The sequence below is a fragment of the Schistocerca piceifrons genome, chromosome 4, assembly GCF_021461385.2.
Source record: "Schistocerca piceifrons isolate TAMUIC-IGC-003096 chromosome 4, iqSchPice1.1, whole genome shotgun sequence".
Lineage (NCBI taxonomy): Eukaryota > Metazoa > Arthropoda > Insecta > Orthoptera > Acrididae > Schistocerca > Schistocerca piceifrons.
The window spans coordinates 398,843,995-398,870,567 of NC_060141.1; positions in this window are offsets into that span (position 1 = coordinate 398,843,995).

Genomic DNA, 26,573 nt, shown 5'->3' on the forward strand with positions numbered 1-26,573 from the left:
TTTGGCCGTGGTACCACGAAGAATAGGATCAACAAGACAATACACGTAACAAGGATAGGCCCCGTAAAATGCAAACTTTCACAGCTGGAAAGGTTACAATTAATAAAATACTCCGGACTGTTATGCCGTGGTCGAATACATTTCACCTTAAAACCCAACATTTCGTCCCCAGAGGCGGAGAACATTTTCAAGGTGGACCATAGCTTCTTTGAATGCCCAGTTCACAAACTGCTCGCCAGTGTCTTTTCCTCAAAACATTACTCAAGAATGGTTATTCGTTCGCTGAAGTGAAAAGAACGTTAAGACCACCAGGTAGAAATCATAGTGATATCTCAAGCACCGGTGAAGTCTAAATTTTCCTCCCTTTCATTAATGAAGTTACTGACCGCATAGGAAAAATCTCGAAAAAGCGGAACATCGCGGTAATCTACAAACTCACCCGGAACATACAAGATCACCTAAAATCGGTCAAGAATGCTCGCCATCCGGTGAAAAAAGCAGGAATTTATACGATTCCAATAGTTGTGGGGAGGTGCAAGGGGGCACTACAAAAAAAGAACTGTCAAAAAATGACTACAAGTGCACGAGGGTAATTGCAGAAGAGGGCTGACTGACAGATCAGTTGTCGCGGAGCATGCTTTGTAGCCAGGTGACCACTACATTCATTTCGATACGACTCAAGTACTGGCAGACACAAGCGAATATCAAGAAAAGCTGCCGGCCGAAGTGGCCGTGCGGTTAAAGGCGCTGCAGTCTGGAACCGCAAGACCGCTACGGTCGCAGGTTCGAATCCTGCCTGGGGCATGGATGTTTGTGATGTCCTTAGGTTAGTTAGGTTTAACTAGTTCTAAGTTCTAGGGGACTAATGACCTCAGCAGTTGAGTCCCATAGTGCTCAGAGCAATTTGAACCAAGAAAAGCTGTACCTCTAGAGGCCATCCTGATTGTAAAACACCCAAGGAATTTCAACAGGAAGGAAGAGGGCGTGAAATTGAATGACATCTGGATTCAGGTGCTGAAGAAGATCTGTACCAGTCTTCCACCATGGGGAGGTAGCAAAAGCGGATGACGACAATCGACAAAGGCCAATTGCGCACGCGTATTCAAAACACGTGACGTCATGCCACTGCGTCGAATCACACGGAAGCGGAATTTTGCTGCAGTCGGTAGTGAGCCTGGGTGGTAATAGGGGATTCAAAGAAGCTACGATCCGTGCGGAGTGGCCGCGTGGTTTGAGGGGGCCATGTCTCGGATTGCGCGACCCCTCCCGCCGGAGGTACTAGTCCTCCCTCGGGCATGGGTGTGTGTGTTGCTCTTAGCATAAGTTAGTTTAAGTAGCGTGTAAGTCTAAGGACTGATGACCTCAGCAGTTTGGTCCCTTAGGAATTCGCCGGCCAAGGTGGCCTAGCGGTTCTAGGCGCTACAGTCTGGAACTGCGCGACCGCTCCGGTCGCAGGTTCGAATCCTGCCTCAGGCATGGATGTGTGTGATGTCCTTAGGTCAGTTATGTTAAAGTAGTTCTAAGTTCTAGGGGACTGATGACCTCAGCATTTGAGTCTCATAGTGCTCAGAGCCATTTGAACCTTAGGAATTCACACACATTAAAGACGCTACGATCCCCCTTGAAAACGTCCGCAGGTGGGGACGAAACGTAGGGTTTTAAAGTGAAATCCATTCGACCACGGCATAATAGCCCGGAACATTTTATTAAATGTGAATGACGGGTATTTCATAATCACAGATGAATAGTATGTGTATCGTTCTTCTTTGTCTACTTCGTGCTATGTGTAGGATTTTGTCGTTTTAGAATAGCTGAAAAAAGTTGTCAAAAAAAAATCTGCCCTCTCCTCTTCTTGACTTTTTAGGAAGAGCCGATATCCTTCCGCTCAACGGATCGGTGTATGGCGGCCCTGGTGGGCTTTCGTGGTGGGAGAAGCGGTAGCTGCGTCCAGCAATGTCACGCTGCAGTCATCGGCGGATAGTAAGCCATGACGAAACACGGCTGGTAACTTTCCGTTGCTAAATATATCTAATGACACGTGCTACGCCCGGCGACAGCTAACAGTGGCTTATGTGTGACACAGCGCGCCTGGCGTCTGGTTCCACCGTCATCGCTTCTTTTGGATATTAGTCTCGTACCGTACAAACACCACTCGTCTGTGTACGACCAATAAACAGACGTGTGTTCTCACTGATAGATCAGCCACGTAGAAAGAGACACACACGACACACACACACAGATAGAGAGAGAGAGAGAGAGAGAGAGAGAGAGAGGCGGGTGAGGAGGGAAGAAGGGAGGAAGTAAACTATTACAGTTTATTCCTTCCCACTAATGCAACAGAACTTACAAGAAAAATTTTAGTAATCATCAATTACTTACTTCAATAATTGTCAATTACTTTTCAGTAACGTACAATACGACACATGTATTCTGTCCTTCCTTCTTCACCCATGGCGTTGTCCTATAATTGTCGTTTCATTGATCCAAGCTTCCTTCTCTCAGGCCCTGCGCCTTACGCACACCTATAGGAATATTTCCCTCTGTACGGAACTACTACTCTTTCACTAGCAAAAATATCAAATGTGATAATTGTCGAACTATATAGCAGTGTCAAAGCTTCCAGTGACGAGGTTTGCAGGTATTGTCTCTAGTTTGTGTACCTTTGTGATGCAGATCTTCATTTCAGTCACCTTTATTTTAACCCTGTGGTTCAGGCTCTTTTTTCCGTCTTTGCTTTCAGATATACAGTGTCTTTCTAAATCTTTGTATCAAATGTCAAGGGGTGACAGATCACGTCACAGGGAACAACTTTTGCTGGAGTCTAAATGTTTGCTACACTTACTGGCACGCTATGAATCTCTTTAATGAAATCGATGGTCCTCGGACGACGAGATTTCACTGGTATAGCAGGGTCTACTGAGCAGATGTGCTGAATACTACCTACCCTAGTAAATTAAGAGAGTTATTTTCAGTCAGAAGACCATATGAATGAGTGTATCCAAGCGCAAAAGAGGTATTTTAAAGTGAATGAAGAACTTGGTCTACCCTCTTCCCCACTGAGCAGATAGCTGGGTTGTAGGCAACACACGTGAGATGCACAATGCCGCAAAGAGTGCCTCCATCCAGCCACCTCTCAGGAGCATAACCAATATTAAAAGAGTCCTATAGTTGCCAGGAAGTATCAGTACTATGTTTCTAACAAAATCTGTTCCTCATGTCGTGATCTATTACCCCTGGCCACTGGATACAAAGACTTTTAAACACCTTTTATAATTATAAAGCAGAGTTTATATGTGTATGTCTGGGATCTTCCCCCAAACCCCTGGATCGATTTCAACCAAATTTGGTACACAAACAGCAGGCCTCACAAGTGTCAGCACTATGGGGTTTATAACCTCATAGCTCTAGCAGGAGCAGAGATAAAGCCAACAACGTGTTTCTTCCAGTCCCTGCCCTGTACGAGAGGCATATTGTATGCTAATAGTATCGGCCCTCCAAATTACCAGCTTTGCAGGGCAGCCTACATGTCAGAGGCAAGAAATATTTTTCTGGGCCTGATATGTAGGCATATTGTGTTGGAATAGTATCAGTTGGCTTATGTATCAAGGGCAAATGAATGATTTTCAAGGCATTGATGTATAGGATGCCCTGTATGACAGGCTTGTTGTGGGAGTGATTTATTGAAGAGTATTCCAGGGACCACGTGAGTCAATGAGGATTGTTGGGGGTGGTTGTGGTGAGTAGAGGAGCAGATGTATGGAGTGAGGGGTAGGAGGAAATGGACAGAGAGAAGGGAGGAGTGGGAGATACATAAGGCAGGTGGAAGGTGCCTATGATAAAATTGGTTCAAATGGCTCTGAGCACTATGGGACTTAACATCTGAGGTCATCAGTCCCCTAGAACTTAGAACTACCTAAACCTAACCAACCTAAGGACATCACACACATCCATGCTCGAGGCAGGATTCGAACCTGCGACCGTAACGTCGCGCGGTTCCAGACGGAAGCGCCTAGAACCGCTCGGCCACACTGGCCGACCAGGTGGAAGGTTCAAATGGTTCAAATGGCTCAGAGCACTATGGGACTTAACATCTTAGGTCATCAGTCCCCTAGAACTTAGAACTACTTAAACCTAACTAACCTAAGGACATCACACACATCCATGCCCGAGGCAGGATTCGAACCTGCGACCGTAGCAGTCCCGCGGTTCCGGACTGCAGCGCCTGGAACCGAAAGACCACCGCGGCCGGGCAGGTGGATGGTGTAGAGGGGTTGTAAGTGAGGTGAAAGGAAGAGGGGGAGATGTAGATGGAAAGAGTCAGTGGGAGGAGGATATGGTCAGAGGGAGGGGGAGGAAGTTTTGGTCTCAGAGCGAAGGTGGAAGAAATGGACAGGAAGATGGGGAGGAGGAGATAAAGTGAGTGGGGATGAGGAGATAGACAGGTGGGAGGATGAGGTGGATACAGAGAGTGGGGGCAGAAGTGGTTTTCAATATATGTATCAAATGCATACATAGGCAAAGCCGTGGGGAGAGGGCTTGTGTTAAAATAAAATTGGAAACTTTTCTCTTTGCTGTTTGCAGTCATCGCCTTATACTTAAGTTCTTGTCCTTGACAAAGCCCAAACTGCCTTGTACTTTTTTAAATCTGAAGAAAATATCGTGTTTCAGTTCAAAACAGTGTCTAGCATTTGCTGGAGAGGGGTAAGGGGGCTCCCATCAGTAGCGAAGCGAACTTCCGTGTTGGCGGTTGCTTACTTATTAATTAGTACCGTGTGTCCCTGGCCGGCTGCCATCATGTGAGAATACGAGAGTGAAACTCGATAGCTGGCGGGGCTTCAGAGACTTTGGAGAGTTTGGAGTGTCCTCGTGCGCCTACTCCCAACTGCGGCGAGTCCTCGCGAACGCTCGTCCCCCGCAGCCGCAAAGTAATTATCGGAAAACACACAAGGGGGCGCTGGCTGGCTGGCTGGCTGGCGGGCAATACATCGCATTAGCGGCAGGCCGGCACGGACCCGGGGCGAAAGCGGCGCTTCGCAAAGAAAACTGCACCGGATAAATCATGTATCACGGAACATTAGGAGCGCGCGGGGCTCCCCCTAACGGCCTAATTATGTTGCGACGCGGGGATCTCATTTCTTCCGCTTCTTCCTCCGACTTAATCCGCTTCCTCGTCCCCTTTATCCTTTCTCTCTGTCTAGCGTCCTCGCGAGCGCCAAGAGAGATAGGAATTATTACTTTTGACGAGTCCGCCGGCCGGCCGGCGGGAGGAAAAAGGACGAAAAGTTTTTTAAGGAGGGAGTTGTGCGAGAGGGGGTGGTGGTGGTGGTGGCAGGGAGGTTGGGGACCATTTATATTGCGGTATAACGAGCGTTCAGCAGGACAGTAAATCGAAAGCAAAGACTCCACGCGATTATCCAGGAAAAAGAAAGGGGGTGGGAGGGGCAGGGAGTAAAAAAGGGAATTTCTGTCGTTGCGAGTTTATAGAGATGGTGGCGTAATTCCCGTAAGTTTACGACACCGTACTGCCCCATAGCCGAGGGCAGTTCTCGCACCGCTCATCAGCAGGCTTAATTTCTAAAGAGCTTCCCCTGCCTCTCTCTGTTCTTTCTTTTTCATCTGCAGTTAAGTGAACGGCCGTTCAACAAGTTCATTCCCACTGCCTCTTTCCACTTAACTGGCCATTGGCTACGCTTCTTCATTACCAGAAATGTACGCCTCCGACACCGTGTGAAAAAAGTCTCGTGGCTATCGAATTTTACTACTGCAAGAATTGGGGTAGTGCGAGGAAAGGAGAGAAGCTTTATTGAGAGTAATATTTAAGACGACGCACAAGGCGCTGTGTCAGGTGGACATCATAAAGTGGACCGCGCTGCGTATGTCAGGCGTGTTGACAACCCGCCGAGGAAGCAGCGGTGAATGGTTAGGCGAGAGCAACGACCTAGGGCACCAAAGCGACTCGCAGGTTACGGAATAGAGCCAGAATGTTCGAGAACCTTCTGGAAGCACGCCCAGCTAGCCGCTCGGTCTAACGCGCTGCTTCCCGAGCGGGAAGGCGTGCCGGTCCCCAGCACGAATCCGCACGGCGGATTAGTGTCGAGGTCCGGTGTGCCGGCCAGCCTGTGGATGGTTTTTAAGGCGGTTGTCCATCTGCTTTGCGAATGCGGGCTGGTTCCCCTTCTTCCGTCTCAGTTACACTAAGTCGGCGATTGCTGCGCAAATACTGTCTCGACTTAGGCGTACACCATAATTACTCAACCATGCAAACATTTGGGGTTAGACTCTGCTGGTATGAGACACTGGGGGCCTAACCGCACAATAACCCTGGCTTCGGTGTGGGGCGGCGGTGGGGTGAGTGGACTGCTGTAGCCAGTTGTGGGGTTGTGAACAACTGAGGGCTACGGCGGGGACGAAGCCTCTCCGTCGCTTCTAGGTCCCCGGTTCAATACACACAATACACCTTCTGGAAGGTTCTGTAATAATCTTTGGAAAGATCTTCAGAAGAGCTGTTCTTGATTCTTCCGAGCTGTATGGCCTTGGTAGAAGAAACTTTTCGGTTCCTGATGTTTGGTCCAGAGCTGCGCTGGACATCGTCGCAGGTGCTCCTGGCGACCTATATTCCTGCCGACTGACGGATCGGGTGTCAGAGATAAATACTGTCGAAAGTGGGCGTGGTCGATTTACACGTGATCAGCAGGGATAATATTTGTCAAGGACAAAAACTTATCTGTCAATTCCGCAGAGCCACTCTCCATATATCATTGAGTTTCATGGGTTCTTCTTTTCTGTTAAACTCTGTCATGCCCACTATACAGTCTCCGACGTTCGACTCATCGGTCGGTGAGACTCAGTAACGTCAGGAGCAGCTCCGAAGATGTCCAGCACAACGCTGGACGAAACGTCAGGAACCGAAAAGTTTCTTCGACCACAGACATGTAACAGCTATGACATCTGGTCTTGGGAGCCTTCATTGTATTACCTTTGGTAGACTTAGGCGAAACATCTCTACGGGGAAACTAGCAAAAAAGCCCCTGAGAAACCAGTATATACATTAAGAGTGCAGATCAGCTAAATATTGTTTACTAGGAAATAGTTGGGAACACTAGAACAGCCGAATCGTCGAAAACAGTCCCTACAAGCTTACAGTTCGATGCTGATGCAGTGAAAAAAAAACGAGACATCTGTAAACGTTCGTCAGAGGACTACTGAGTTTCCTACAAGTATCCATCAACATTTATTACCTTGAGTTTCAGTCAAAACTGTCTAATTTACTCCTAATCTATTTGTTAACAATTTGTGGTGGAGAAAATTGTGTCAATTGTATTTATACTTCATAAAATACAGTGTAAATTTTAATTCTATGTTTTAGATGACTAAGTACAGGCCAGATCTGGAGGCCAAATAAATAAAAAAGGTCTTGAGTTTTCTGCCTGTTAGTACAGAACAAGCTCTGCTGAGTTCGTCTGTAATGGTAGCACCGACTAATAAGTTGATATTTTCTGCGTGTCAGAATATAAAGAAGAATAAGCACTGCCTGCATATCTGCTGTTACTCCACCTTTCTCCTAAAATCAGTTCTGGTTAGGGATTCTCTTTCTTCATGTTGATCAGACTAAGTTCGGGTTTCCAAACTCCGGTAGAGAGCCACTCGTTCAAAAAAATGGTTCAAATGGCTCTGAGCACTATGGGACTTAACATCTGTGGTCATCAGTCCCCTAGAACTTAGAACTACTTAAACCGAACTAACCTAAGGACATCACACACATCCATGCCCGAGGCAGGATTCGAACCTGCGACCGTAGCAGTCGCGCGGTTCCGGACTGAGCGCCTTAACCGCTAGACCACCGCGGCCGGCCCACTCGTTCACTCCCATACTACAGAACACACATTAAGCTAATGACGTAACCTCCATCACGATAGATCAGCGACTCCCTCACTCGAATCTCGATAAATTCCCAGGCTTCTGCACTAGAACTTTAGCATGGTCGTAATCCAGTCGCTGTAATTGCGATAGGCAACGTTCCGCAACGGACGACGTGTTAGGCTACTTCAGTCTAGTGTGACGTAGGTGTTATTGTCAACGATCTTCAGCAGTACGCACCGTCTGACCTATATATGTCCTCCCACGTTCGGATCTATCATATACCCTGACGATGTGTTTGTTGGACACCTGAACTATTTACTCACTAATTACGCCATGAGAAGCTCAAGATTTACACCACATTTAATTCTTCCTGTACGTTGCTTCAGAAGAAATTTGTCTTTCCCGAACAATTCGTTCCAATACGAAGTTTTGGATCCACCTGTATGGGTCTTCGAGAATAAGAAAAAAAAAACTACTGAAATAGGATTCTTCGTCCTTCATTTTCTCTGAAAGGTGCAGCTGGAGGTTTTTCATCGTTCGGTGCATTTTCAGTACTCGCTGTCAATGCTTCGAGATGCCGGCCGGGGTGGCCGAGCGGTTCTAGGCGCTACAGTCTGGAACCGCGCGACCCCTACGGTCGCAGGTTCGAATCCTGCCTCGGGCATGAGTGTGTGTGATGTCCTTAAGCTACTAAGGTTTAAGTAGTTCTAAGTTCCAGGGAGCTGATGACCTCAGAAACTAAGTCCCATAGTGCTCAGAGCCATTTCAACCATTTAGTGCTTCGAAATGTTTAAGACCCGGCTGACTATAGAGCTTAACTATTTTCAAACAAATTCCAGCGAGTCTCGAGTGAGAGGTCTCCAGTAGCAAGTGGTTTGCCATTTCCTGTATTGAATATAAGCAGCAACGATAGATGCGGTTGTGGAATAACGGGAACACCTGAACATGTGCCGGTAGAGTGCCTCGACCAAAGACCCTCAGGTGATATAGCACGTGCTGTTCTCAAAAAAAAAAAAAAAAAAAAAAAAAAGGAGTCACCATGTCTGAAGTGAGCACTTGATACGGAGTATCTGATGTCCCAGGTTGTAACAGAAGTCTCGATTTCTTAGTTCCTTATGAGTAGCAGCGGCTCCAACCTTGACGAACTCTAGCAGGCAAATAGAAGACGGTGTTTCAGGTGAACAGAGTCTGCAGTGGTGGAAAAATGAGAGTACTGCAGTCACATCCGTTGGATGACACTGCACGTGTCAAGAAGATGGAGACCATCGTGAACACCTGCAGGAAATTAAGACAGCGTTGACATTGTAGGGCTGTTGTTTGCTCGTGCAACAGAGAGTGCAGCCCACCGCCGTGCCTGACGGGAAGTCATGCCAGTCGCTTCTCACGGTTGTCCTCGGCGTGGGTGACGCACCCCGCCGCCTTTAGCCTTTGCCGCAAGGCCGTTCTCACCGCCTCAGTGCGAATCAGCGCGCCACCTCTGTCGAAACGCCTTCCTGCGCTTCAACTTAAAGCCTTCACCAAGTGCATCAAGCACTACACCTTCCGCTGTGGGGGCTCGACCCAGCAGCGACCCATTCTCCGCAAGTGCCTAAACCACGCTCTGTTATTGGCAAGAAGTACAGGGTGGTCAAAAAGCCAGTATAAATTTGAAAACTTAATAAACCACGGAATAATGTAGATAGAGAGGTAAAAATTGACACACACGCTTGGAATCACATGGGGTTTTATTAGAACAAAAAAAAAGTTCACAAAATGTCCGACAGATGGCGCTGGACAGCAAAACTGCTACCGTGACGGGTGAGAGGTACGATGATATGTTACAGAATCGCATTATCCCCAGCCTGGCTGATAAACACCTGCTGGAACGTACGATGTTCATGCAGGATGGCGCTCCACCCCATATTGCTAGCCGGCCGGGGTGTCCGAGCGGTTCTAGGCATTACAGTCTGGAACCGCGCGACCGCTACGGTCGCAGGTTCGAATCCTGCCTTGGGCATGGATGTGCGTGATGTCCTTAGGTTAGTTAGGTTTAAGTAGCTCTAAGTTCTAGGGGACTCATGACCTAAGAAGTTAAGTCCCATAGTGCTCAGAGCCATTTGAACCATATTGCTAGACGCGTGAAAGATCTCTTGCGCGCGTCGTTTGGTGATGATCGTGTGCTCAGCCGCCACTTTCGTCATGCTTGGCCTCCCAGGTCCCTAGACCTCAGTCCGTTCGATTATTGGCTTTGGGGTTACCTGAAGACGCAAGTGTATCGTGATCGGCCGTCATCTCTAGGGATGCTGAAAGACAACATCCGATGCCAATGCCTCACCATAACTCCGGACATGCTTTACAGTGCTGTTAACATTATTCCCCGACTACAGCTATTGTTGACCAATGATCAGATGAAGCGCCATCTGTCGAACATTTTTTGAACTTTTTTTTTTCCTAATAAAACCCCATGTCATTCCAAGCACGTGTGTCAATTTGTACCTCTCTATCTACATTATTCCGTGATTTATTCAGTTTTCAAATTTATACTGACTTTTTGATCACCCGGTACATTGAAATGTACGAGAGGCGTTCTATAATACTACACGTTTTTTTATCGCCCAGTTTCGGTTGAAAAAATTCGGAATTTGTTGTGGAACATCGTAGAAATTTCCCGCTTCAGGCTGTAACGGAGAGTTGTCATTGAGTTTGTTTTGGTGGAAAATCAGAGCGTCGCAGATATTCATACGCGCTTCCAGGAAGTCTACGCATGGCGAGTCGTTGGGCGGGACGCTAGTCACCATCGCAACCATGTCCCGGCGGAGGTTCGAGTCCTCCATCTGGCATGGGTGTGTGTGTGTGTTTGTCCTTAGGATAATTTAGGTTAAGTAGTGCGTAAGTTTAGGGACTGATGACCTTAGCAGTTAAGTCCATAAGATTTCACACACACCCTCGCAACAATGTCGCGCAAACCTGTCTGATCTCTCGCGTGCCGGCCGGCACAGCTGTGACTCCTACTATGTTGGAGACGTGCGGACACTCTCATTCGAGATGACAGACGGATGACAATCAAACACCTCGCTGCACAACCAGACCTCTCTGTTGCTAGTGCTGACGAACTCGACCACCAGCTGGGGTACTCAAGGGTGTGTGCTCATTGAGTTTCTCGCTGCCTAATAGAAGACCATGAACAGCAACGAAGGCCATCTGTGCGGAATTGCTTGCACTTTACGAGGCTGGTCCTGACAGTTATGTACGGAGTGCCACAGCACTCGCGGCACTCGGCTTCGGAAAACTCGGCCTCCTTCAATCCGGCAGGAAATTAAGACTGGTTTCTATAGCTTTCATGAACACCCCTAATGGTAATGCAGCACGTAAAATTTGCCGTGATACGTCACAGGTGGTCAGTTATTTCATACGCATTAGTAGACATCCGTCAAATAACATACTGCCTACTTCCTCGATATTTTCATCTCTAATGACCGTTTATGTAGCCATTTCCGTGGACAATCTTCATGAAAATTCGTAAAGAGACAAACTATTGTCTACGAAATGCGCAGGAATCGCGTATTTTACTAGTCCAATGTATCGTATATTTCAATAATCTCCAGCTGGACCAGTTATATTTCAGTGCTCTACTCAGGTATCTATCTACTTCTCGTTGAAAATAAGGAAAGACAGCGTTATTGTTATACTCCAAAAAGAATCACGATCAAAGTTTTTCCTGAGAGCAATATGACATTGGTCATTCAATACCGCACGTGATGTGTTAACATAATAAAGATAAAATCCCACTGTAACCTTCTCTGCGACAAACAAGGCTCTTTTCTTTCTTCTACTGTAATTTCGTTTCTTCTAGTTTACGGCGTGACTAGCAAGAGTGCATCTAAGTTTCATAGACTTCCTGAAACTTGGGTTGTAAATGGAAGTGGTGTGACTCCGGAAGCGAATTTTGCATTTTTCGGGTTGACAACAGATGGTGTACGATACTGTGAAGCTATTATCAGTCGGTAAATTAATGCATATTAGCTATAAAAACGTGAAACGTGCATTGTCAAAGCTGGCGTTTGTCACAGATTACGCGACCAAAATCCTTTCCGTCTTGTGATATGGCAGCCGTACACAGCTGCAGGGAACACTGTTTTGTCTTTGAACCTGACGTCACCAGCGATGCAAGGCAATGTCATCCCTACTCATCGTCTGGCTGAGTTAACACACACGCTGTCTGGTCGGCACTAACGTCAGCGCACATGTAATAATTAAATTACACGCTTCTGTTTCATAAGCTGTGTCAGATGTTATTTTGTCATGCCGTCATTCTACTGTCATTGGATCGTACAGAAACACACGATAACGGAATATCGGTGGAGCGGCTCAACCTTCTCTGCGGCACCACCCACATTCAGCTCTGACGTCATAAACCGGCGCAGTACGCTATCCACAGAGCGCCCCTCACTGGATTGTTTATAAAGCCTCATATGTGCCCAGTTATCTCTCATTTTGCTATTGGTAATGCTAAGCAGAAAGGTCAGGTGGTAAAATTGTTCTGAAATTCTCCTGATTATAGGATTTTGAGCTTTTACCAGTACAGTATTATAACACGGATTATCTGTTTTACTGCTGTTCTTTGACGGTGTAACGCGTCTGAAAATGTAGTACTGACGATTAACATTGTTCATTAAACAAAGTGCATTTCTTTGAATTTTGACAATATGGACAATCTCTACTCGCTACGCGATCTTTCTCAGTTTCTTCGTAAATCGTAATTCATAAAATAGATGTTCTATGAGGAACTTAAGCGGGAATCTTTAAGCAAACAAGGAAAAATTATTTAAGTGCTTATATCAATAAAGAAAAAGGAATTTCCGACGCTGAAATAAAATTCTGCAGAAGGCCACATGACACTTCAATAACACTTCATACATTATCTAAAGTTACACCCTTTTTACGTAGATTCAATTGTAGCTGTTTGCCATGAACTGGTTTACTTCTAGAAAATTACTTCGGTCTACTCATTGCAATTCGTTTTACTTTGACTGTTTCTCCTCATATGTTCAGCCCATAATTCCCCATTAGTATGTCACAGACGGGATAGTCTAAAACTGACAGATTATTAGTCCCGCTTTTCTGCGATGTGAAACCTCATTTATCATAAGGGAACGAATCTTTGCTTTATCATCCGACGTTTCTTTAGCAGAATCATGCGATAGCACATCTATAAAAGGAATAGTTTCATCATTAAATATTCAGTGTTCTCATTCGTCTGTTTTCATCCGTCATTTATTTAGTGCGTAAAGAAACGGTCGTGCAACGCTTCCTTTGGGTACAGCATAATGATTATGGGACGGACATTTTCCATCACATTACATATCCTGGAAGCAATGGCGTCTACTCAGGCGTCAGGAAAAGTCTATAAGTACAACAGTTTTATTATTCTCTCACGGCTGACTCTCTCAAGGATCTCAACAATTCTGACGGTATATCGTCTACTCCAGGGGTCTTGTTTCCACTTAGGTCTTTCAATACTCTTTCAAATTCTTCTCGCTGTATTTCTCTCATCTCATTCAAGTACTTCTCTATCTACAATATTTTCCTCGTGTTTGTTTCCCTTATAGGAACCCTCTATGTAATGCTTCCACCTAACAGGTTTCACTTCAAATCTTCGTACTGTTTTGCTACTTGAATTTCTGATATTCATACTGTTGCTTCACTTTTCCCCAAAGGTCCGTTTTATTTTCTCTAAGCGACATTCACCTACTTAAGCTTCCTTCTGCAGCCCTGAATTTGTCCTGTAGCCTGTCTTGCTTAGTCATTTTAACTTTCTGTCAACCTCATTTTTTAGACATCTGTGCTCTCTTTCGCATGTTTCATCTGTTCCATTTTTGATTTTCACCTTCCGGCAGTTATATTCCATAATGCCTTTATTATCCAGGGATTTGTACTAAGGTTTGTCTTTTTAGCTACGTTCTCCTCTGCTCCCTTCCCCATTCCATATCTCAGAACTCCCCATTAGTCGTCTATCGTATTCCTTTCCTCTGTTTCAGTCCAACATTGCTTAGTGCTCTCTCTAAAACTCTTGACATGTGGTTCCTTTTATTTAACCAAGCCTCACGTCTTTAATCTCCTATCTTCCTGCAAGTTCTTTAGTTTTAGTCTGTTATTCCCAACGAATAAATGACGATCAGAGTCCACAAATCTCTGTCATGCCATTATGTAATACAGGTTTACAATGTTTTTTGATATGATAAGGTGAGAAATGCTAATGATTTCTCTGTATGATATACGGTCTTTTTACAAAGTAACGATGAAAATTCAGAAAATTCACACTAAATATATAAATAATAAGGACTTTATTAGAAAGAACGAGCTAAACTAAAACACTTCTAACATTATAATGAAATATTGAATTCTTCAGTACTAATTCAACAGTCCTAAATCTTAGCATGAATTCTTTTCCTTCACAAAGCTCCTTTTCGGAATTGTTCTTTTGTGCTCTGTATGACGAGGTCCCCGTGAAAGTTCCAGCAACAGTCAGCTGTCATCCCATCGGCCCTGACACCTCTGTTTCTTTAACATCGTAATGGAACCTTTCTCCCTGTTCCTCACTCTCAACATCCAGATTTTCTTGAAGTTGAAGTTTTAGTCCAGGAAGTGCAGCTTCAAGCTCATTGAAGTACCCAATACTTCTAAGTTATTCAACACGTTTCTTACTGTATTCTCATAATCAATATCTTTTTAGCTCTCGAGAAACTTGCTGAAACCTTCTTTAAAGTATATCTAAGCTGATTTTGGAACGCCTTTCATTTTGTCTTCAGGCGTTTCATCTTTTATTAGTTTCCGAATGTCAGAGCCGATTAAAATTTTGTCTTTCAGCTTACCTTCCGATAACCCAAGAAACCAATTTGCGACATACTTGAGTCACCATCCTATAATAGCGCTTTAATAAATGTGACATGATAGCAGGTGTATTCTTTGTGCCCATCAAAGAATCGAATAGTACGTTTTTCCCTCTAACTCTAATGTTCTACTTGGTCATAGTCGATCACTGTCCAGCGCTCATATTTTATACGACCATCCAGTACAGAGATAGCTTTATTACGGTTTAAAAAATAAAACAACTTTTGTTGCAGGTTTCATTGCAAAACATCATTAAACAATATTGATGTTATTATAACGAACAAATAGCTACATTTTTCGTACCACACAGAAGTTCTCAGACTCTGGGAAAATTGCACATGATTGAACATTTTAAGTACTTCATCTGAAGTTAGTATCCAAAAGTACAACACGAAAACCTTCTTGGTTAAAAAAGTTCATTATCCATCAGTGTAATGAATCTGAAGCGTTCCAGTGTCCTCAGGTCCCTTCAGCGTACACAGTCTTCTGTCACTATACTTGAACCGAATGTTAGCAATAAAGTCGCGCTCAAGCGGAACCACGGTTTGGTTACATAAACGACGTAGTTACCGGTAACTCTGGTAGAATTGGTAGGGAAAGAAACGTAAATGAATGTGTACGAGAGAAAATGGGAGCCAACGACTTTGTTTGGTTGCTCGTTTTGCGCATTACGTGTTAGTCAATTGTGTATTTCGTTCAAATGGTTCAAATGGCTCTGAGCATTATGGGACTTAACTTCTGAGGTCATCAGTCCCCTAGAACTTAGAACTACTTAAACCTAACTAACCTAAGGTCATCACATACATCCATGCCCGAGGCAGGATTCGAACCTGCGACCGTAGCGGTCGCGCGGTTCCAGACTGTAGCGCCTAGAACCGCTCGGCCACTCCGTCCGGCGTGTATTTCGTATCCTCACAGAATATAAATTGCGTTTTATAAGTAATAAATTAGCTGATCGTGTAACTTCTGAACTTCTCATGTAACCACGGCAGTTACTTTTGATACACTCACACACACACACACACACACACACACACACACACACACTGTACTCAACAGAACGTTTTTCATCATGATAAAATGCAAGAACTTCCTGATATTATTGATTTATTGATAAATGTGAAAGCTGCTTATGAATAACAGAAACGTGTTTTATATAAGTATTAAAATGGTGTCCCATATATTTTTGTTTTGTGTGTGTTTTTTCTTAATTTTACTTTCTTGTTGATGAAATTGCGTTTCCTAGCGCTATATGATAAATGTGTGTTGTTTTCTTTATCTTTACTACAACATCCCTCTGTTTCATGTCACAAATCAACAATTTCCGAATGTAACCTGAATTAAACATTGATAGTTTCAGTTTTGCTGTAAATACTACTTCTTCTCAAGAAACAGGCTGGAGGCTAACTACACTACTGGCCATTAAAAATGCTACACCAAGAAGAAATGCAGATGATAAACGGGTATTCATTGGACAAATATATTATACTAGAACTGACGCGTGGTTACATTTTCACGCAATCTGGGTGCATTAATCCTGAGAAATCAGAACCCAGAACAACCATCTCTGGTCGTAATAACGGCCTTGATACGCCTGGGCATTGAGTCAAACAGAGCTTGGATGGCGTGTACAGGTACATCTGCCCATGCAGCTTCAACACGATATCACAGTTCATCAAGAGTAGTGACTGGCGTATTGTGACGAGCCAGTTGCTCGGCCACCATTGACCAGACGTTTTCAGTTGGTGAGAGACCTGGAGAATGTGTTGGCCAGGGCAGCAGTCGAACATTTTATGTATCTAGAAAGGCCCGTGCAGGACCTGCAACATGCGGTCATGCATTATCCTTCTGAAATGTAGGATTTCGCAGGGATCGAATGAAGGGTAGAGCCACGGGTCGTAACACATCTGCAATGTGACATCCACTGTTCAAAGTGCCGTCAATGCGAACAAGAGGTGACCGAGACATGTAACCAATGGCACCCCATACCATCACCTCGGGTGATACGCCAGTATGGCGATGACGAATACAAGATTCCAATGTGCGTTCACCGCGATGTCGCCAAACACGGATTGCGACCATCATGATGCTGTAAACAGAAGCTGCATTCATCCGAAAAAATGACGTTTTGCCATTCGTGCACCCAGGTTCGTCGTTCAGTACACCATCGCAAGTGCTCCTGTCTGTGATGCAGCGTCAAGGGTAACCGCAGCCATGGTCTCACACTGTTCGCATATGTAAAGAAAGCGATCGCTATGAGGTAATACCTGATAGGTATGCAACACACCCAACATATACGTAATGCAGGTACGGCCAAAGCTACTAAGAAAATTAACTTAGTCCATGTTTACTAATGAAGCCAGTGGTAGTTTCACAACTGTATTTAGGAATGGTTAAATTATGCTCTTTGGAAAATTCTGCAGGCAGTTCTCACTTTCATTCCCTTTTCCCAGACTTCTGCTAGTAGTTTTTGCATTACTCTGTAAATTGGGCTCCTCACATGACTGGCGTGGAAATAGTGTCGAATGGAAGATCAGCTAATAGGGATCGAGACTTGCGCTCGAATTTAAAGCGCAAGAGCGATAAGGTTTTTCTCAGTCCCCCCTCATCCGGCCGGGCTGGTGAGAGAAGCCAGGCGGGACGGCGGCAACGGTCGAATCGAGTTCTCTGGTGGTCGGCGGCGGCGACCCTTTGAGGATTAGCGGGGCGCGCCCTAATCGCGTCCGAGGTCCCGCCAGCTGGTGGCGGCGGCGGGAGACTACGGCGAAACCCGACTCCAGGCCCGCGGTGCAGCCCGCGATGGCCGGACTTGGGTTACCACGGAGAGCCGCGCCGCCGGTGCACCGCGCCGGGCGCTAACCTAGTGGACAGCGCCGCGCCGCGCTACACGTGTTCTCCGGCGCTACACCCACGCAGAGCGTGTACCTAGTAGAGGTGTCGGCCGCGGCATTCAGACAAGCGCATACCGGGCTCAGACCCGACACGAGCTTCTCGTATTTTATTCGTGGTATTCGTAGTATCTTATTATACTCGGACTTGTTGAGCTGAATACCTGTGATTTAATTACACTGAGACGCCAAAGAGACTGGTATAGACATGCGTATTCAAATACACAGATATGTAATCAGGTCGAATACGGCCCTACAGTCGGCAACGCCTGTATAAGACAACAAGTATGAGGCACAGTTGTTAGGTCGGTTATTGCTGCTACAATGGCAGGTTACCAACATTTAACTGAGTTTCGACGCGATGTTATAGTCGGTGTATGAGCGATGGGACACAGCATCTCCGAGTAGCGATGAAGTGAGGATTTTCCCACACTACTATTTCACGAGTGAATATCAGGAATCCGGAAAAACATCAAATCTCAGACATCACTGCGACTAGAGGAAGATCCTGGAAGAACGAGACCAACGACGACTGAACGTTCGTGACAGTTCGTGACAGAAGGCCAACTCTTCCGCAAATTGCTGGAGATTTCAGTGCTGGGCTATCAACAAGTGTCAGCGTGCGAACCATTCCACGCAACATCATCGATGTGTACTTTCGGAGCCGAAGGCACACTTGTGTACCCTTGATAGATGCACGACACAAAGCTTTACGTCTCGCCCGGGCCCGTCAACACTGACACTGGTCTGTTGATGATTGGAAACATGTTGCCTGGTCGGACGAGTCTAGTTTCAAATTGTGTCGAGTGGATGGACGAGTACGGGTATGGAGTTAACTTCATGAATCCATCGTTCAAATGGTTCTGAGCACTATGGGACGTAACTTCTGAGGTCATCAGTCCCCTAAAAATTAGAACTACTTGAACCTAACTAACCTACGTACATGACACACATCCATGCCCGAGGCAGGATTCGAACCTAGGACCGTAGCGGTCGCGCGTTTCCAGACTGTAGCCCCTAGAACCGCACGGCCACCCCGGCCGGTCATGAACCCATGGACCCTGCATGTCACTAGGGGTCTGTTCAAGCTGGTGAAGGCTTTGTAATGGTGTGGAGCGTGTGCAGTTGGAGTGATATGGGCCCCAGGTACGTTTAAATGCGACTCTGACAGTGGACACGCACGAAAGCTTCCCGTCTGATCACCTGCATCCATTTATATCCATTATGCTTTCCGACGGACTTTGTCAATTCCAGCAGGACAATGCGACACCCCACAAGACCATAATTGCTACAGCGTGGCTCCAGAAACACTCTTCCGAGTTTAAACACTTCCGCTGGCCACCAAACTCTACAAATATGAACGTTATTGATCAAATTTGGGATGCCTTACAACGTGGTGTTCAGAAGAGATCTCCACCACGTCGTATTTTTATGGATTTATGGACTGGTCTGCAGGATTCATGGTGTCAGTTCCCTCCGGCACTACTTTAGACATTAATCGAGTACATGCCATGTATTGTTGAGGCACTTCTGAGTGCGTGGTTGCCCTACTCGATATTAGGCAGGTGTACCAGTTTCTTTGGCTCTTCAGTGTAGGTTGAGTTAGTAAGCGCGGAAGTGTCCCGGAAATGCTTGGCCAACACGAGGGGCAGATTTTACAAGTTTCTCGTGGTCTCAATTGGCACGGCATACGCTCATGCCATTCTTTTACAATACTGCTCCCATTCGTATGTAGCATTCGAGTGTTTCACCTCTCTCCGAAAGTGGATTTGGTACCTGGGCTGTTGCGTTGTTCATCAGTGCTTTTATTAGATTCGGAATCGTATATCTCACTTTATTTTCTACGAAGATCCTAGACAGTTTCACGGCGTCACATTGTTACCTCCATAGGGATATAGTAAAAGTGTGGTGAGCTTCTGTCCTGCCCTACAGTAAACACGTTGTACGTCCAGACGGCGCCTCGCCGGACACGCTTCGGACGGTATGACGGATGGCGGCGTGTGTCACGTGTCTTGTGGCAGCGCCAAGCGGGATGTGACTAACAGCAAGCGCGTCCTGGTTTCTCAGAAGCACTGTTTCACCAGCGCATTCCGTAACCACAAGCCTCACGATTTCTCTAGCAGCACTGTGAATAGCACGATTCCAGTTCGTCGAAGTTGGAGCTGGTTACGCACCTCAGCTTAAATTGTTCGTATTTATCGTATGAGTCGTTTAAAATGCCTGTTTAAATGACTGTTTACACCACGAAGTTAACACGAAAATCATCCACTACCCTAAGAGAAAATTGAAGTTTGTGACAAATAATAGCCGTCCGCTGTGACCGAGCGGTTCTAGGCGCTTCAGTCCGGAACCGCGCTGCTGCTACGGTCGCAGGTTCGAATCCTGCCTCGGGCATGGATGTGTGTGATATCCTTAGGTTAGTTAGGTTTAAGTAGTTCAAAGTCTAGGGGACTGATGACCTCAAGTCCCACAGTGCTTAGAGCCATTTGAACCATTTTTGAGAAATAATACTACTCGTACAAATGGCTCCGTAAGTGTACACCCGGATATATTTTCCTAATTCTTTCATCAGAGCACCGTCAGTGATATTTCCCTGCAAAATTTTATCCTAGTCACATTGACGCTTGGGGAATAGTAGCCTCGTCCCACTTTGTTAAAACGTAGTACGCTTACAAAACCTTGCTGGGTTGTGTCAGTCGAGCACCAACTTCGTCATGACGACACATTTCAACAATGTCATAACTGACGGCATGTCTCAGTAAAGAGTGATCTCAGTTGGTACAATGAATGAAAACGACGGTCTGAGTCACAGTTTTATTCATTGATGATTCCGGGATTCGATATCAGTAGCAGATCTCTTCATGACCAACCTGGGAAAAAGGAGAATGATGCATGACAATACAAAAATTACATGAAATAGCGTGTCCGGCGAGGCGCCGTCTGGACGTACAACGTGTTTACTGTAGGGCAGGACAGAAGCTCACCACACTTTTACTATATCCCTATGGAGGTAACAATGTGACTTTAGAAATAATACCGACAAAGATGCTGCAAATAACACTAGAACATCATGAACGTGTCCATACGTCATACTGGAAGGCGAAATTCGTCAGTAGCGGTAAGAACCGAAACCTTCGTAAAAGTATCCAGAGGATGTAATGGTGATGAGTCATAAGACAAAATTAAAAAGACAAATGCAGGAAACCCTTTTACAGTAAATTGCGCCTCTCGCATTTCCGTGTCTGTTTGTTCATTTCGTGAGACTGAAAGCGCGAAGTTAACAAACTCATTTAATGTGCATTTTTTGCACGAAAATTTCATGGATTTTTAACGTTATTTGTAGTACCATTTCGGTATTATTTATAGTGTTATACTCGAGTTTTTTATATTGGTTTGCCTCTTTCTTCCTTTTCTCAACTGACGTCTGAAAATGATCTGCTAGTCACCGGTCATCATTAAAAAAATAGTGCTCCAGATGTTCTTTTTCGTTCACATTGGAACAAATTTTCTACTAACGAACTTGCAGAAACTTTTTTCGCCACATGTTACAGTTAGGGAGCGCTTACAAACGTAGCATCAGTATCGGAATTTTTTCATCTAATAACAAAAGATATTTCATCAGAAGCATTCATCAAGAAAGAATTCATTCATATGTGTAATAAACTGCTTCCTACACTAGCTAGTCACTTCTTTTGTGATTGTTATTAACTACCAAGTCTGTTACGAAGTGTGTGCGGACAGATTAGGGTTTATTGTGCGCACTTTTCTGTGGTGTTGAAGTTTTAGTGTCATGGCTGTTTCTAATTTCCTTTATTTATATGCAGCAGTTTGAGGTGTTGTCTGCATAACGCCGTCCGCAATTTTAACTCCATTTGTCTATTTGAAATGTGAAAAATTGTAATTTATTGTGGTTCTACGAAGTAGGAAATGAGTGTGTTGTGCTCAGATACGTGTTAACGCCTTCAGCTAATGTGTACGCACTAATGCACTCACGAAAGCTCGGATTACAGATAGCCGCTGTGTCGTGGAGAGGGAGCACGCCTGTAGCCACGATGAATGCAGTCGTTCGGCCTGTCTCAGGACTGGAGTGTCTTCAGACGCTGTACTGGTCGTCGGATGGGCAAGGCGAGCCCTAAACACTGTTACTCTTGCTTTTCTTCGAACAGAAAAGATGACGGCGAGTTTTTACGAAGCAAATGAAAACATCTGTAAGAAGCCTACAGAGAAAAACGTGGAGTCATGGAAGCAGAAACTACAGTGATATCACGATTTAAGGCGGAAAGTTCGAGCCTGGATCACCTTCTCTAGCCAAAATAATTATCATCCAAGACACTATTTCTAATAAGATTTATTTAAGAACTGTAAAATTTATTGCTGAACTTCACAATAAACAATCCACCTACAAGTATTATAAATATCGCTCATTCACTGTTGTTGTTGTTGTTGTTGCTGTTGTTGTGGTCTTCAGTCCTGAGACTGGTTTGATGCAGCTCTCCATGCTACTCTATCCTGTGCAAGCCTCTTCATCTCCGAGTACCTACCGCAACCTACATCCCTCTGACTCTGCTCACTGTATTCATCTCTTGGTCTCCATCTACGACTTTTACCCCCTCCGCCCTTCCCCCATGCTTCCCTCCAGTACTAAATTGGTGAATCCTTGATGCTTCTGTATGTGTCTTACCAACCGATCCCTTTTTCTAGTCAGGTTGTGCCACAAATTTCGTCCATGTTTCACTTCCATGCATGGCTACACTCCATACAAATACTTCCAGAAAGTACTTCCTGACACTTAAATCTATATTCGATGGTGACAAATTTCTCTTCTTCAGAAACGCTTTTCTTGCCATTGCCAGTCTACATTTTATATCCTCCCTATTTCGACCATAATCAGTTATTTTCTTCCCAAATAACAAAACTCATCTGCTACTTCAAGTGTTTCATTTCCTAATTTAACTTCCTCAGCATCGCCTGTCTTAATTCCACTACATTCCATTATCCTCGTTTTGCTTTGGTCGATGTTCATCTTATATCCTCCTTTCAAGACACTGACATTCCGTTCAACTGTTCTTCCAATATGTTTCTACAAAAAATTAACAGTGCGAACATAAACCGTTAATGAAATAAACTTTCCAGTTATCGGTCTTCACCAGAACTATGGGCCTCCTTCATTATTTTTTGACCGATGTGTCAGCAAAATAGCAAGTCAAGGGTTATTTACTTTGATCTATTTTTCTAAAAATTATTCTAAGAAACATAACATAGAACTGTAGTTGCGACAACCACTGAAAAAGTCGAGTGTAGGTTTCCGCGGTCGCTGTCGTCTTCATTAAAACTTTTCCTTGTGTAAGTGATCGCGTCATCATGATGTTATATGGATCAACGTTCCGGCAACTGCTAGAGTAGTCTTTATCAGGGTGATGTATTTACTGTATTTCCTGATAAGTCAATCAGTTGATGGGCACTCGCAAAAGTCGCTGAAACATTGATCCACATATGAAAGTGATGGTCACATACACGGGAAAGTTTTAACTGAAATATCAAAAGAATTTACACTCTTTTCATTCCGCTGCAGGAAAATTTGTTTCAACTAGTCAGCAGTCAGATTACAGACATGTCCGTACAGTCTAACGCACAGCGCTTTACCTTGCATTGATGGTGAGGGGTGAGTGGGTGAGGTGTAGGTGAGCCATACACATAGCGAATGTGTGCGGTGTATTAACGGCAATTAGTCTGCTACAGTGACCTCCCTGAGAGTGGTTACTAGGCGTGTATTCCCCGCTCGTTTGGATAAACGATGGCTGGTCCCCCAAACGATTCTCAAAAAATACAAAACAAAAGGATAAAATACTATAACACACACAACACAGTTTACACTATTCACCTAGCGCATAACGTTGGATGTTCAATGAGACTTTTCGCGGATGATGTTGTTGTATACAGAGCAGCCGCAACGGTAGAAAAAATGTAGCGAAATGCACACAGACCTGGAGAGTCAGTGCTTCGTGCTGCGGTTGACCATGAAACCTACTGCGCACGAATAGGCAGAAAGAGCCGTTATTGTATAATTAAGCGATTGCAGAACTAATGCAGGAAGCGGTCGAAGCCATTAAATATCTAGAAGTGTTTGCACGTAGCGATTTAAGGTAAAACTACTCCCAGGTAACGCAAACACCAAACTTAGATTCATTGGAAGAATCATCAGGAACAGTATCCCACCAACAATGGAGGTAGCTTACAAAATCCTCGTTTCACGAATACTTGAATAACTGCTCGTCAGTTTGGGGTCCGTACAAGATAGGATTGATAGAGGAAACACGGACGATCCAAAGAAGAGCAACGCTTTTCTTTACAGGTTCATTTAATAAGCACGAAAGCACCAAGAAGATGCTTAGCCAACTTAAGTGCAAGAAATGCGTTCTGCAGCTGTTAAAGGTGCGTGAGCATACATTTGTATAAGAGTCAACCAATATATTCCTTTCGCCTACATACATCTAACGAAAAGACTATAAAGAAAGAGTGGAAAGAGAGAGAAGGCGAAGGGGAGATGGGAATGGTGATCGAGAAGGGGTGGGGGAGAGGGAGGGAGATCCCTGTAAGACCATGTCGTCCTACTACACTACTGGCCATTAAAACTGCTACACCAAGAAGAAATGCAGATGATAAACGGGTATTCATTGGACAAATATATAATACTAGAACTGACATGAGACTACATTTTTCACGCAATTTGGGTGCATAGATCCTGAGAAATCAGAACCCAGAACAACCATCTCTGGCCGTAATAACGGCCATGATACGCCTGGGCATTGAGTCAAACACAGCTTGGATGGCGTGTATAGGTACAGCTGCCCATGCAGCTTCGACACGATACCACAGTTCATCAAGAGTAGTGACTGGCGTATTGTGACGAGCCAGTTGCTCGGCCATCATTGACCAGGCGTTTTCAGTTGGTGAGAGATCTGGAGAATGTGCTAGCCAGGGCAGCAGCGAACATTTTCTGTATAAGGCCCGTACAGGACCTACAACATACGGTCGTGCATTATCCTGCTGAAATGTAGGGTTTCGCAGGGATCGAATGAAGGGTAGAGCCACGGGTCGTAACACATCTGAAATGTAACGTCCACTGTTCAAAGTGCAATCAATGCGAACAAGAGATGACCGAGACGTGTAACCAATGACACCCCATACCATCACGCCGGGTGATACGCCAGTATGGCGATGACGAATACACGCTTCCAATGTGCGTTCACCGCGATGTCGCCAAACACGGGTGCGACCATCATGATGCTGTAAACAAAACCTGCATTTATCCAAAAAATGTTTTGCCATTCGTGCACCCATGTTCGTTATTGAGTACACCTTCGCAGGTGCTCCTGTCTATGATGCAGCGTCAAGGGTAACCGCAGCCATGGTCGCCAAGCTAATAGTTCATGCTGCTGCAAACGTCGTCGAACTGTTCGTGCAGATGGTTATTGTCTTGCAAACGTCCCCATCTGTTGACTCAGGGATCGAGACGTGGCTGCACGATCCGTTACAGCCATGTGTATAAGATGCCTGTCATCTCGACTGCTAGTGATACGAGGCCGTTGGATCCAGCACGGTGTTCCGTATTACAATCCTGAACCCACCGATTCCATATTCTGCTAACAGTCATTGGATCTCGACCAACGCGAGTACCAATGTCGCGATACGATAAACCGTAATCGCGATAGGCTACAATCCGACCTTTATCAAAGTCGGAAACGTGATGGTACGCATTTCTCCTCCTTACACGAGGCATCACACCAGGCAACGCCGGTCAACTGCTGTTTGTGTATGAGAAATCGGTTGGAAACTTTCCTCATGTCATCACGTTGTAGGTGTCGCCACCGGCGCCAACCTTGCGTGAATGCTCTGAAAAGCTAATCATTTGCATATCGCAGCATCTTCTTCCTGTCGGTTAACTTTCGAGACTGTAGCACGTCATCTTCGTGGTGTAGCAATCTTAATGGCCAGTAGTGTAGAAGTTCAACAATGTTTTTCCGCCTGTAGCTGAGGGCGATCAGAAAATTACAAGTAAATCACGTTCTCATAAACAAGATTCGTTAACCGACGTTTGTATCGTTATGAAAGACTTTTTCTTCTTTCAATTTCATAATCGTTCGACGTTGATTCATTACGTTGGTAAGCAAGGCGCCGCTGTAAATTAATTTGGCCCCTTACACGAACAGAACACGAAGAATATTTTAAAATAATTGCGCGGTATCTAGCTGAGCGAGTGGGCGTAAACTCAGATGTTCGAAACGGATGCCCAGACGCAGTAGAAGGCGCTCGCGTGAGCCGGGCAGCACATCATTTATACCTCGCTTGGGAAAGAGTACGTTAAATCGCACTCGGATTCGCCGCAGTAATTGAACACTCTGCGAGGAGAGCTCCTCTGAAAAGGAACGCGGGGCCTAGCGCGATCCGCGGTCGGAGGCAAAGCGAATATCGCGGCGAACGGAAGGTGCCCCACGGCCGGCCAATTAATATTTGCCGATGCGGATTTAATGCCCTCCGCGTCGCAGCCAATTGGACGAGGATAAAAAACTACCCACGGCGCTCCCTGCAATACTCCGCGAACGTTATTAGGATTAATCGGCTATCGAGGTACAATACAAAATTTCACTCAGCGCGTTCGAAAATGAATAATAAATTCCGGCTAGCGCGCGCGGCAGGTCCGTGAAAAGAGCACCAATAAAACGGTACCCCGGCCACCGCCGCCTGTGATTGTTTTCCGATGCAATGGAAGCGATACCGCCATCTTGCTCTCTCTCCTCTCCCCTCTGCGGCTCGCTCCTTCCCACGCGGCGCCGAGGGTTATCTTCCGTTCACGTGTAATGGCAGCCTTATGCGCCCACCTCGCCGAGTCTGCAGCGACGGTAGTTTATACTAACAGCGAAATACGAATTCAATTGCCGCCTCTCAGTACCGATC